Below are 12,372 nucleotides of genomic sequence, written 5' to 3'. Positions count from 1 at the left end.
CATTGCAGGGATTCTATTGAGTGTTGAACACTGTTTCTGTAAAGACTTTTTTCTGTTGTGTGCCTTCCCTGTACTTGTTCTGTTAGCTTCACAGCACACAAAATAATTGAACAGGCTTCCTGATATGTTTAGAGACAAAAAATGTTCATCTGCTCTTTGTTAGACTGTCTCCCTGGGAAGTTTTCCTTATTCCTTCTTTATCACCTACTTGCTGAGAATGTAAAGGTTAGTCAGAGGAAAAACCTGGGGGTTTTCTAGGCCTTCTCTGAGCAGCTATCCCCAGGCTCATGCATGGTTTTCCTAACTGCACAGTTTACTCAGCCATTTTTACAATGGCCTGTTCTTGCATGCATTTGTCTCTGCAACCTTTTACTGCTCAGATCGGTGGATCCATATGCTGGTTGCTCTTTTTTGGTCTCAGCCCCAGAAACATGAGGGTAGTATATTTTCTTTTAAATTATTTTATTAAAAAATACATGATGTTTTATTGATTATTTCAGAATGTACCCAGAATATATCCCTATCACATTCACTTCTCAGTCCTCCCAGTTCTGCCTCTCCACTGCTCTTGTGACCTCTCCCCAAAAAGAAGAAGAAAAGGAAGAAGAAGAAGAAGAAGAAGAAGAAGAAGAAGAAGAAGAAGAAGAAGGAGAAGAAGAAGAAGGAGAAGAAGAACTAAGTCCAATTTGTGTTGACCCTGCCTTCAGGGCTAAGTTTCCTCACACACAGGAGCTTCTTGTGCCATTTTATGGTGCCTCTGTTCACAGTATTTTTTAATCAATTTTTAATTTTTATTGATGGTTGACTATTGTTTATTCATCAGTCTCATTAAACTGGATACAACTATAGCTATAGTATTACGAGGAGCAGACAATGGAATTAAATAGCAGATATCAGGAAAAGGGAATATATCATTTTGTCTATTTGTTTTTCTTTATGGTCACACAATATATGAATCAAATTTGAAATACTTTGATGGCAATGAAGTTATACTCACCTATCTATGTAGATGAATATATTTGTGTTTTGTTTAGTTTCTGTGACAGTTTCTCTGTGTAATGCTGGCTCTCCTAGAACTCACTCTGTAAACCAGTCTGGCCTTGAACACACACAGATCCATCTGCCTCTGCCTCACAAATGTGGGGAATAAATATGAGCACCACAAACTGGGCATGGTTGTGCATGCCTGTAATCCCAGAACTCAAGGAGGCACAGGCAGGCAGATCTCTGTGAGTTCGAGGCCAGTCTGGTCTACAAAGCAAGTCCAGGACAGCCAGGGCTACACAAAGAAACCCTAAAATGTGCACCACCACTGCCTGGCATAGAGCACCATCGTAATTTCAATACTGATTTGTAGTGTGCCAGCAAGGGGTTTTTCTATTGCACATTTACTATTTTCTCTATTAACAACTATGGGAAATGTGCTATCTTTTCCATTAAAGAATTAAATAAGACAAAAGACCATTCAAAAATTTGTTAAGAAACTGCTTGGCAGAAATTAAAATTCTTCCAGGGTCAGCGCTTCTTGAAATAAAAATTCATGTTCAAGGTTGCACGTTCTAAAAATTTGCGCTTTGCTTATCAGCTGTGCTATTTTGAGTTAGCCTTCAAGGTCCGACTATCCAGTGAGGCACAGAGATAAAAGGGTTCTTTTTGCCTTAGGAATAAAAACTCAGCGCAAGACCAGGAGTCTTGTGCAGGGCTTTGATTCCAGGAGTTGGAAGTCAGAGGGAGGTACATCTCTCAAGGACAGCCTGGTTTCCATTGTGAGTTTCAGGACAGCCATGGATATGTACAGAAACTCTGTCCCCAAAACAAAGCAAACAACAGACAAATAACACAAAACCCACAGCAGGCTCTCTTTGCCTGATGGATTTGACATTTATTGTTGAGCATCCTGCTGGCAAAAGTAAACTTTTTGCTTTTTGAAAATACTTTGGTTTCTGTGTTCATTTTCTTGGGAACTGAGATCTACTTTTTAAAAATTCTTTGTTAATTATACTTTATTCACTTTGTATCCCCCCATGTGGTTCCCTCCCTCTTCCCGTCCCAATCCTTCCCTCTCCCCCCCCACGCATGCCCCTCCCCAAGTCCACTGATAGGGGAGGTCTTCTTTTCCTTCCTTCTGACCTAGACTGTTAGGTCTCATCAGGAGTGATTGCATTGTCTTCTTCTGTGGTCTGGTAAGGCTGCTCCCCCTTCAGGGGGAGGTGATAAAAAAGCAGGCCAATCAGTTCATGTCAGAGACAGTCCCTGTTCCTATTACTATGGAAACGACTTGGACACTGAAGTGCCATGGGCTACATCTGTGCAGGGGTCTTAGGTTATCTCCATGCATGGTCCTTGGTTGGAGTATCAGTCTCAGGAAAGACCCTGTGCTCAGATTTTTTGGTTCTGTTGCTCTCCTTGTGGAGTTCCTGTCCTCTCCAGATCTTACTATTTCCCACTTCCTTCATAAAATTCCATGCACTCTGCCCAACAGTTGGCCATAAGTCTCAGCATCTACTTTGATAGTCTGCAGGGCAAAACTTTTCAGAGGCCCTCTGTGGCAGGCTCCTGACTTGTTTCCTGTTTTCTCCTTCTGATGTCCATCCTCTTTGACTTTCTGGATAGGGATTGGGCATTTTAGTAAGAATCCTCCCTCTTGATTAGTTTCTTTAGGTGTACAGATTTTAGTAGGTTTTTAAGAATGATTCATGTTTATTATTTTTTTAAGTCTGTGCACGTGTACACGCACACGCACACACACACGTGAAAGTTTAATGCCAACAAGAACTATGCTGTGCACTAAAGCTCAAACATCTTCCTTTCATTTAAGCCCATTTTGGCAGAGAGGTAAAGTTTCTCCCTGAAAGAGTCACTAAAGGAAGGTAGTTGGTGGTGTAGGAATTAGGGTCCGGAACACACACAGAGAAGTGGGGCTATACCAAGATGAGGGACAACAATAGAGCACACAGGCAGTATATTCAGTATATATCACCTTTCTTTACTACCTTTTGGCAGTGATATCCAGACAGCTGTTCAGTCCCATCTATAATGTTCACTTATCATGTCACTGCCACAATTAAAGACCACTAGCAAATGATGTATAGGTTCTGTGGCATTTAAACTTCTTTTTTTTTTCCTTTCTGTTTTAGAAACAGGGTTTCTCTGTGTAGCCTTGGCTGTCCTGGACTCATTTTGTGGACCAGGCTTGTCTTGAACTCACAGAGATCCACCTGCCTCTGCCTTCCAAGTGCTGAGCTTAAAGGCATATGCCACCCACTACCCAGCCTAAAGTTCTTTCTTTTACCTCTGAGAGAAAAAAAGTTGTTTGATAATACAACTTTTGCAGGAAAGTTGATGCTCTAAATTTTTATTTTATTATTATTGTATATGACATGGGAGGAGAAGATATGCACTTGTGTCATGATGGGAATGTGGAGCCCACAAGACAGATTTGTGAAGTCGTTTCTCTTCCTTCATCTTTCAGGGGCCTCTGGAGATCAAATTCAGGTTGTCAAGTTGTTAATCAAGTGCTTTTATCTGCTGAACCATCTCTCAACTGGCACTTGGCTAGTTGAGGTTTTGTTTGTTTGTTTGTTTGTCTTTTTATTGGAAAATTGCTTTGGATTACAGCACAAGGACACTGGGTTGGGGTTGGGGGGAGCCTTTTCCATCTTGTCAAGTAGTTTCAACCTCCTGTTTTGATTCTTTTGCCATCAAGATTTTCAATGCCATGCTTGTCAGATAGGATATCCAATTAGCAGGTTGGCAATGGCAGTGGTTCTTGTTGTACTAATGGCTTCTGAAGGGGTGTAATCAAAGGTCAGTTCACCCCAGACAGAGCATGACTAGTCAAAGAAGGATTCCATCCATGTCTAGTTTGGTGGACCAGCGAGTTTAATTGGAGTTACTTACAAGAGCTCGGGGAATTTATCTGTGGCTAGACAACTGGAAGAAATGAGAATTTAGGAGAATGAGTTTCAAGGTTCTAATCAACACTTTAATTGAGAAATTTTCTCATTTAGAAGTTCAGCTCCACATGAAGTCTGCAATAAGCCTAGCCAACCTGAGGTTATTGTCTCTTGTGAAGATACCACTTCTCAACCCAAAATAGATTCAGGAAACAAACATGGGCTGCCTGGATTTTTTTTTTTTTTTTTTTTTTTTTTTTTTTTTTTTTTTTACTACTTGCAGGCACCCTGCAGAACACAGTCCTCACATTCATATGGCAATGCAAATTCGGCTGAACCAGTTCACAGGAGCAGCTGTGCCACTTTGAACTTCCACAGTTCAAATAGGGCCAGGCGCTGGCACAGTGAGGTCTGCAGCAGCCAGATCTTGTAGACCAGTAGATGAGATGTCCAATTCTATTCATGATGCTAAGCTGTGGTCCCGTTACTTTGAAATGATTACAAATGTTTTCTTTCTGTCTTCTCTTATTTTTTATCTTTTTTTTTTTTCGAGACAGGGTTTCTCTGTGTAGCCCTGGTTGCCCTGGACTCACTTTGTAGATCATGCAGGCCTCAAACTTACAGAGGTCCTCCTGTCTCTGCCTCCTAGTGTGGTGGGATTCAGGCATTGACCACTGCTCCTGGCTAGAATCACTTTCTCGTACTGTGTCCTTCGTGTGTCTGACTTCCAGGCTTACTATACTGTTTGCCAAGCTTAGGTGTGAGGGCCTGGTCTTTTGGAATCCCATCCCTACCTGTATTTTTGACTATTAGCACTTCACAGCTGTTTCTTTATGTGTCAAGTGCTCTACGTATTTGGCAATGGAGTACAGGGAAGGGGACTGTGTATGGTTCTGTATTTCTGGTGGTCCTTCTGCGATTTTCTTCTTGGTTAGTCTGGTCACAGGGAGCCTATACCCACCAGAGAGCTGTGTAGATCCAAAGTTTTCATGACTCCCCCCAACTCACCGAGTTACATGATTCCCATCTAGTTTCATTATTTGTGCTTTAAGAAGCTAAGGGAAGAAGACCATACTGTAATCCCTTAAAGCAGTCCACATAGAATGGGATTTCAGGAGTACTGTGCTGCCAGTTCTTTTGCTTTGGGTAGTAAGATATGCAATGGGAGCTGGATAAGAAATTGTCCTCTTTTAAGAGGAGCTCCAGCTAGAACTCCAATTAGAGAAGGACCATCCTCCACGCTGGCCTCTGATATGGCATGAACTAGGTGAATGAGAGGGCAAGATAAAGGTTCTTACTTGATGGTTTCTGCATCTATGGGGGGAAAGGAGGTGAAGGGAAGGGAAGTAAAGTGCAGGGTGGTACTGTGCTCAGCAGCCCCACCTGGATGTAATGACGTTTTTTTTTAACTTTTTTTTTTTTTTTTTTTTTTTTTTTTTTAGTGCTCAGAGCAGTTATAATGAACAAACCTGGCAAAATGTATTTGGCTGTGTCAGCATTTTCTGTCACCAGAAATTTTAGAGGCTTGCTTCCTCTACACAATGTTTGCATCTTGAAGGCACGCCGAAGACTATGTAATGACTTTTAATCCATGGGACAGTGACCAAGGGATGATGATAAGAAACTCACAGACAATACCTCCTTAGATCAGATAAAGGGGAAGCTTGTGCTGATGTTCAGCCTGCTGTTGGAGACAGTGAAAATGTTCATAGTTTGGAAACTCTGGGCACTAGGAAATAGTCTGTCTCCAAAAGATATGTGAGGAGTGTCTTCCAAGCAAACCTCTGAGTAGGAAGGGCAGTAGAAGAGGGAACATAATGGAAAGAACACAACACACGTTCTGTATGTAGCCTAGTCTTCCAACACTTGTCCAATTTCAGTCCATGACACTGAGTATTTTTTTTCTGGTTTTAAACTTTTTATTAAGGCAGGCAGATCTCTGTGAGTTTGTGAGTTCAAGGCCAGCTTGATCTTCAAAGCGAGTTCTGGGACAGCCAGGGGCTATAACACAGAGAAAATCTGCCTCAAAAAAACAAACAAAAAAATACTAAGTTTTATGTAAATATATGTGTCTGCGTGTGTTTGTGAACATGAATACAGTGTACGTACAGACCAGAAAAGGGTGCCAGAGCCCTTGGAGCTGTAGATACAGGTGGTTGCAAGCCACCTAACATGGGTGTTAAGAACTGAATGCCAGTCCTCTACAAGAGCCCTAGGTGCCCTTAACTTCTGAGCTGTCTCTATAGCTCTAATGTATTTTTATTTATGTGTACATGTATGTACTTATATGAATTTATGTGCACCACATACAGGTGCCTGTGGAGGTCAAGAAAACACTGTTGGATTCCCTAGAAGTGGAGTTATATTTGGTAGTGAGCCACCATGTAGCTTCTGGGGGGGACAGAGCCTCAGGCTTCTGCAAGAGCAGTAAGCATTCTTAACCACTCAGCACTCTCTCCAAGGCCTAGAGTCTTTATTACTGTTTTCACCATATTTCCAGGGCAAAGTTGCAGTTTGCCCCCCCCCCCCACACACACTCTGGGAAAGTAAAAAAAAATCTGTTTTGTACTCTAAACTTCAGGTTCAGGCTTAATATATAAAGATTTGTGGTTCTTCTGATGTGTTTTTCCTCTCCACTTTTTGTTTGTAACTCAAATAGTTTTGGTCTTCAAAGTACTTTGGAAGTTTTACTCAGTTTGCTAGCTCCCACAGAAGGGAACTTAACGTTCTTTAGCTCTTGCACTCACAGGAAAGCAAGGTGATATGTAAAAGAGACTTTGTTTTGTTTTGGATACAAGGTTTCTCTTTGTAACCTTGGCTCTCCTAGACTGACTTTGTAGACCAGGCTGGCCTTGAACTCACAGAGATCAACCTGCCTCTGGCTCCTGAGTGTTGGGATTACAGGCCTGAGCCACCACTGTCCAGCTCAAAAGAGACTTTTTAAAATCTGAATGACTGTACATTCTGCCTGAAAGCCTGAAACAGATTTCTCTTAAAAGTATGGTTTAGCCATGTATGAACAGGTCATATTTGTTTGTTTCTTTCTGTCATAAATGGAGATTGGATTCAACTCTATTTCAAGAAATTGACAATGTTGTTCTGTCTAGTTTTTAGCATAGTTTATTATGCTAAAATAGAGAAAATGTTAAGTATATACTGCAGAAGAAATTATGGCAGGATTTGTGTCATGCTTGTGTGCAGTACGATATGATTGATAAAAAAACAAATAGCAGTTCAACAAGATAGCAGTTCTGAAGATAGAGGAGTGCAGAATATACCTATAGACTCTCCCACACTGGAAGCTGAGGGCCTTGTGGGTTCCTAGCCCCTCCTCGGTTGGCTTGGAGTAGATTGTAGGTGGATCGCCATGTAGTGATACAATAGGCTCCACATTCAAATAGATAGACCAGAGAGACTAGTTCTCCCACTAACATACAGATCACATGGGCTTCAGAGGGCCCCAGAGTGCAACAGTATAAATCATGACAATTCCCACAAATACAGCGAGTCATGAAGAGCCACAAGGGAATATATAGAGATAATAATTGAAGAAAAGAAGAGGCTTTTACTGATGTGCAGTTGTGTCCCTCCATAGTAAGCCATTTATATATTTTTCTCACAGAATGTAGACTGGATGTTGACATGCTTCTGGGACACACTGAAAAAATGTGTTGCCTTTTCTCCCAAATGAGGACATATGGCTTATCAGCAGACACAAGGTTATGGAAAAAAACACTTGTGGCAATATTTACCATACAAGTGGATGAGCATGTGCACTTTTTTTAATTTTTATTAATTACACTTTATTCATTTTGTATCCCCCCATAAGCCCCTTCCTCCTCCCCTCCCGATCCCACCCTCCCTCCCCTTTCTGCATGCATGCCACTCCCCAAGTCCACTGATAGGGGAGGTTCTCCTCTCCTTTCTGATCTTAGTCTATCAGTTCTCATCAAAATTGGTTGCATTGTCCTCTACCATGGCCTGGTAAGGCTGCTGAGCATGTGCACTTTTAGGAGACCTTTCTTGGTGGGCTGTATCTATGATACCTGACCTGCTTGGCCTGAAAGTCTGCCAGTTTTGTTAAATTCATTGTCTTGGGTGATGCATGATGGATGTTATCTTCATGCCCTGCTCATCCCTCCGGTGATGATACTGGATGCTTTGATTCAGATAAAGGTTTGTGGTTAGGGTCATGTACTCTTGAATGCTGTATACAACATCGGAGGACTAAGTATTTCTGTGGACTGCCCTGTTCTTATAGAATAGCACCTCAATATTCTGTTCTTGAGAGACACAGATGGAAAAAGAGACAGAAAGGAATATAAGGGCCAGTGGAAGTTTTAAGATCTAGTAAGGCTTATTCTCTATGAGTCCTGAGCTCAGCTGAAGTGACACTCTCTTGCAGTGAGCCACCACTCAGCTGTATTGTGTCAGAGTGAAGCAAAACACCCCATCTTCTCCAGGATCAGATAAGGTTTGCTGAAGTCAGCTAATGGCTGCAGTAAAAGGGCAAAGACAGAGTATACAAAGACACAGAACTTTACCAGAGTCAGTTTTGTATCTTGTGCTTTCAGAGCCTATAGTTGCCTTTCCTGCTTCAACACTAGGTTGTGCTAGAGTGTTAGAGCCATGTAAGATAGGATTGTAAGTAGGTATGCAGTTACTGACTTGAGCGAAACACAGCTAGCTGTCTGTAGCCACCTACTTCTACGTCAGTATCTCAACAAAACAAAGCAGAACAAAACAAAAACAGCCAAGCCGGCAGTCTCTGTGAGTTCAAGGCCAGCCTGCTCTACAGAGTGAGTCCAGGACAGCCAGGGCTACACAGAGAAACCCTGTCTCAAAAACCGAAAACAAACAAACAAACAAACAAACAAAAACCAAACAAAAAAACCCAACTCATTTTACTTGTTTACATTTTGGGAGGTTGTGTTGTGCTGCTCCAGTCTGAGGTCAAATATAAGTTGATTACGAATTTCTTACCTTACAATTTTGGAGACGGAGTATCATGTAGCCAAGATAGGTCTAGAAGTATGTACCTCAGGAAGGATCACCTGGAACTTCTGCTCCTCTGTCTCCACCATCTGAGTGAGGGTATTGATAGAAATTCCTTCCCTGAAGATGGAAGGAAGCCCCACAGTGAGTGCAGCTGGCACCATGCTGCAGGCTACGGTCCTGAACCTGATAGAAAGAAATGGAGCAGAGTAATAACATTTATCGATTTTCCTTCCTGAATGTAGAGGCAAGGCATGCCTCTGCTTCCACGACTAGAGCTACCCTTCTCATCATGCCATCCCCACTGTGATGGACTGTACCCTCCAGCTGTGAGCCAAAAGAAGTCATTTGTTTCTTAGTTGCTCAACAAGAAAGTAACTAAGAGACGAGCTTGGGCCATTTGAGCAGAACATGCTAAAGTTGTAGTCATAGAACCTAGAATTTTCACTCTGGATTTCTCATTGACCTATGTGCCTATTGAGCCAGTTCTTTCCCTCCGCCGCCTCCTCCTTCTTTTCCCTTCTTCCTTCTTTCTTCTCCCCCTCCTCCTTCTCCCTTTCCTCGCCCTCTTATTTTTTGTGTCTGAAAAATGATGTAATGTGGATTGTTTTCAGAGTCTGTTGCCTATGTTCTTTGGGCTCTGCAAAAGGAGCTGTGAAATCCTTGGATAGTTGCCTGATTTTTTTTTTTCTTATCTTTGTTGAGATATGGTTTCACTATGTAGCCCAAGCTGGTCTGGAACTTGTTATGTAGAGCAGGCTGACTCTGAACTCACAGAGATCCACTCACCTCTGCCTTCTGAGTGCTGGGATTGAAGGCATGTGTCACCACACCTAGCTTCTCAGCTCATTCAAAGAATGCAAATGTGAAAATTCCCTCCAAATGTAGTTTTCTTATGTACTGGGGATACAGTGTCCAGACCTTTCATCTTTCTCTCTGATTAGTATTGAGTCTCAGGAAGAAACTGGGTAGCAGCCCTTAGAAGTACAGGGAAAAGGAGGGTGAGGGAAAGAAATTCAATTCAAGCACCCTGGGCTTAGCAAAATTAGGAAGGCTGAAAATTGGCTAATAATGGGAAGGAAACTTGTATTTACTTTGAAGGCATGGTTTTTACCTTCTCCATGAATCTTTTTTACAAGTTCTATCTGGAGGATAGGAAAAATAGTTGTTTTGTAGTTATAGTAATAATTAAGTTAGTTGGAGACTTTTAAACCAAACTTCTATCTTCACTAATGAGCAGCTGGGAAACTGGTAGCTGAGGAGAGATGGTTCCTTATCAAAGACAGGATACCAACAAGCCTGAAGTTGGCTTAGAGGCTGGAGAAGGTTCACTTACAAAGGCCTGAAGAGCAGAGAAATTCTTACTGTCTAGATCAATAAGATACCAGTTTACTTACGAACAAGCGTAAACAGTTACATTGGGTAACTTACATTGCGCTTGAAGTTTGGAGACTGTGTGTCTGTGCGAACAAAAATGAAATGGGGGGGGGAGCAGAAGATGACAGAGAAAAGAAAAGGAGAAGGAAAGGAAATACATTGTGGGGAGAGGGACAGACTGCAACAGACAGACATGAGCTCGTGTCATGTAACTCAGGCTGGCCTGGAATTCACCATATAGCTCAGGCTGAACTCAGACTTGTGATCCTCTAGCCTTGACCTCCTAAGTGATGAGATTATAGGCATTTGCTTGGCATATATGGTAAAGGGCTAGTTTTGGGACAACATCTTCACATTTTCTATATTTCCTAGTTGTAGAGACTGTAAGTTATAATTACAAAGAAGAAATGTGGAATAAGAATCTCTTTTAGGGCCTGGAAAGATGGTTTGTGGTTAAGAACACTGGCTTCTCTTTCAGAGGACTCAGGCTTAATTCCCAGAATCCACTTGGAGGCTCACAACCCTCTGTGCCTGCATCCTATGGAAGCCAGAAAAGGGTGCTGAATCCCCTGGAAATGTATATATACGTATATATTTCTCTGTGCGTATGTATATATACACAGACAAATACATGTGAATAATATATGTGCAAAACACTCACACATCAAATAAAATTTTTGAAAAGAATCTTTCCTAAAAGAAAATCTAAGCAGAGAAGATATTTTCTATATACAGGGAAGAACTGGTTTACCTTAACCAATTGGTCTCATGTGTGTGAATGTATCTATATGACAGAGAGACTGGCTGTTGTCTCTACATGTGCAGTACCGTCTAAGGGACAGAGGGTGATTCTCATACTGAATTAATATACTACTCCAAGTAAACTGAATGAAAGATACATTCAGGGTTTATAATGGAATTACAGGCAAAGAACATTTTTGTTTCCTGTATGCTCCTAGATCACTGTGAAATCTGAAAAATTTTTATAATGTAAAGGAAAAGATAGCATTAAGGTTTATTATAATTGAAGAGAGATTTGATAAAGTTTCTCTGGATTTTTGCAGCCCACTGTCCTGGCCTCTGTTGACAGACGTCCAAAAGAAGGAAGCAATTACAAAGATATGTCAGAAAAAAAGCTGCTTCTTTCTGAATTTCTACATACTTGTGTAGCCTAGCAAAGTGGCCCACACACGATGAAAAGAGTTGCTCTCCCCTTTTTCTTATGAAAATGTAGAGACAAAGCAGTCCTAAACAGCAATTGAGATAAGACATTTTTAATCATTTGCTCTCCCCCACTGGTTTCAGTTTTAGAAAGAATAAGGGACCCTCGCTGTCTTGTCCCACTATCCACATAAGATGCAGGGCTAAAGGGAGAATGGAGACTGAACTTACATCAGACTGAGGAGAATGGCCTCAGTCCAGTTCTGCCTCAAATCACTTTGCCCTTGCCATAGGAAACCCCATCTTCTTGCAGGGGAGAGAAAGCAGAGAAGCATGGGTTTCCCTTAGGACAGGAACTCTCAAACTTTGAAGGCAACTACAGTACATAAGCCCCAGGTAAAATGTTCACAGAGCATACCTTATTATCAGGATTATCAGGGTCAGCTTCCTACTAGCACACAGCTCAGGGCTCGCTGGTGTGTGATTTAGTGACCAGCTGTTACTGTTAGACTCTGTCAATAATTTCAGTTTTGAACTTACCGTATAGAATTAGAGTCAAGTGCTGCTGCTGAGGGAGTATGGACCAGAAGAGAGAGAGTGTGTGGATGTAGCAGCTAGTTTCTTCCAGCCCCATTTACATACAATGTTTGGGATACATCCAGAGTACAGAATTCCAGTTGGCCTATGACTGATATGGACTACATGGTTAGTGAGTACCATCCACAACTTACTGAGGTGGGACAAAGAAAAGTGGAAATGGTGACTCACTGAAAAGGTCACAGTCACGTCACAATTTTCCTTGGAGTTAGAGTTTGCTCCCAAAGTGGAAAGCATGCAATACAGTTGTGAGAGACACAACAATTAAGGAAGCCTATTCCATAGAGTAGTAGCCCCTTCAGGTACTAAACTCTAGAAATAAATGGCTCATAAATTTTCAACTACA

The sequence above is a fragment of the Psammomys obesus genome, unplaced genomic scaffold (assembly GCF_907164565.1).
Source record: "Psammomys obesus unplaced genomic scaffold, mPsaObe1.curated_primary_1811, whole genome shotgun sequence".
NCBI lineage: Eukaryota > Metazoa > Chordata > Mammalia > Rodentia > Muridae > Psammomys > Psammomys obesus.
The sequence above is the reverse complement of the archived record's forward strand: the minus strand, read 5'-3'. Positions refer to the sequence as shown.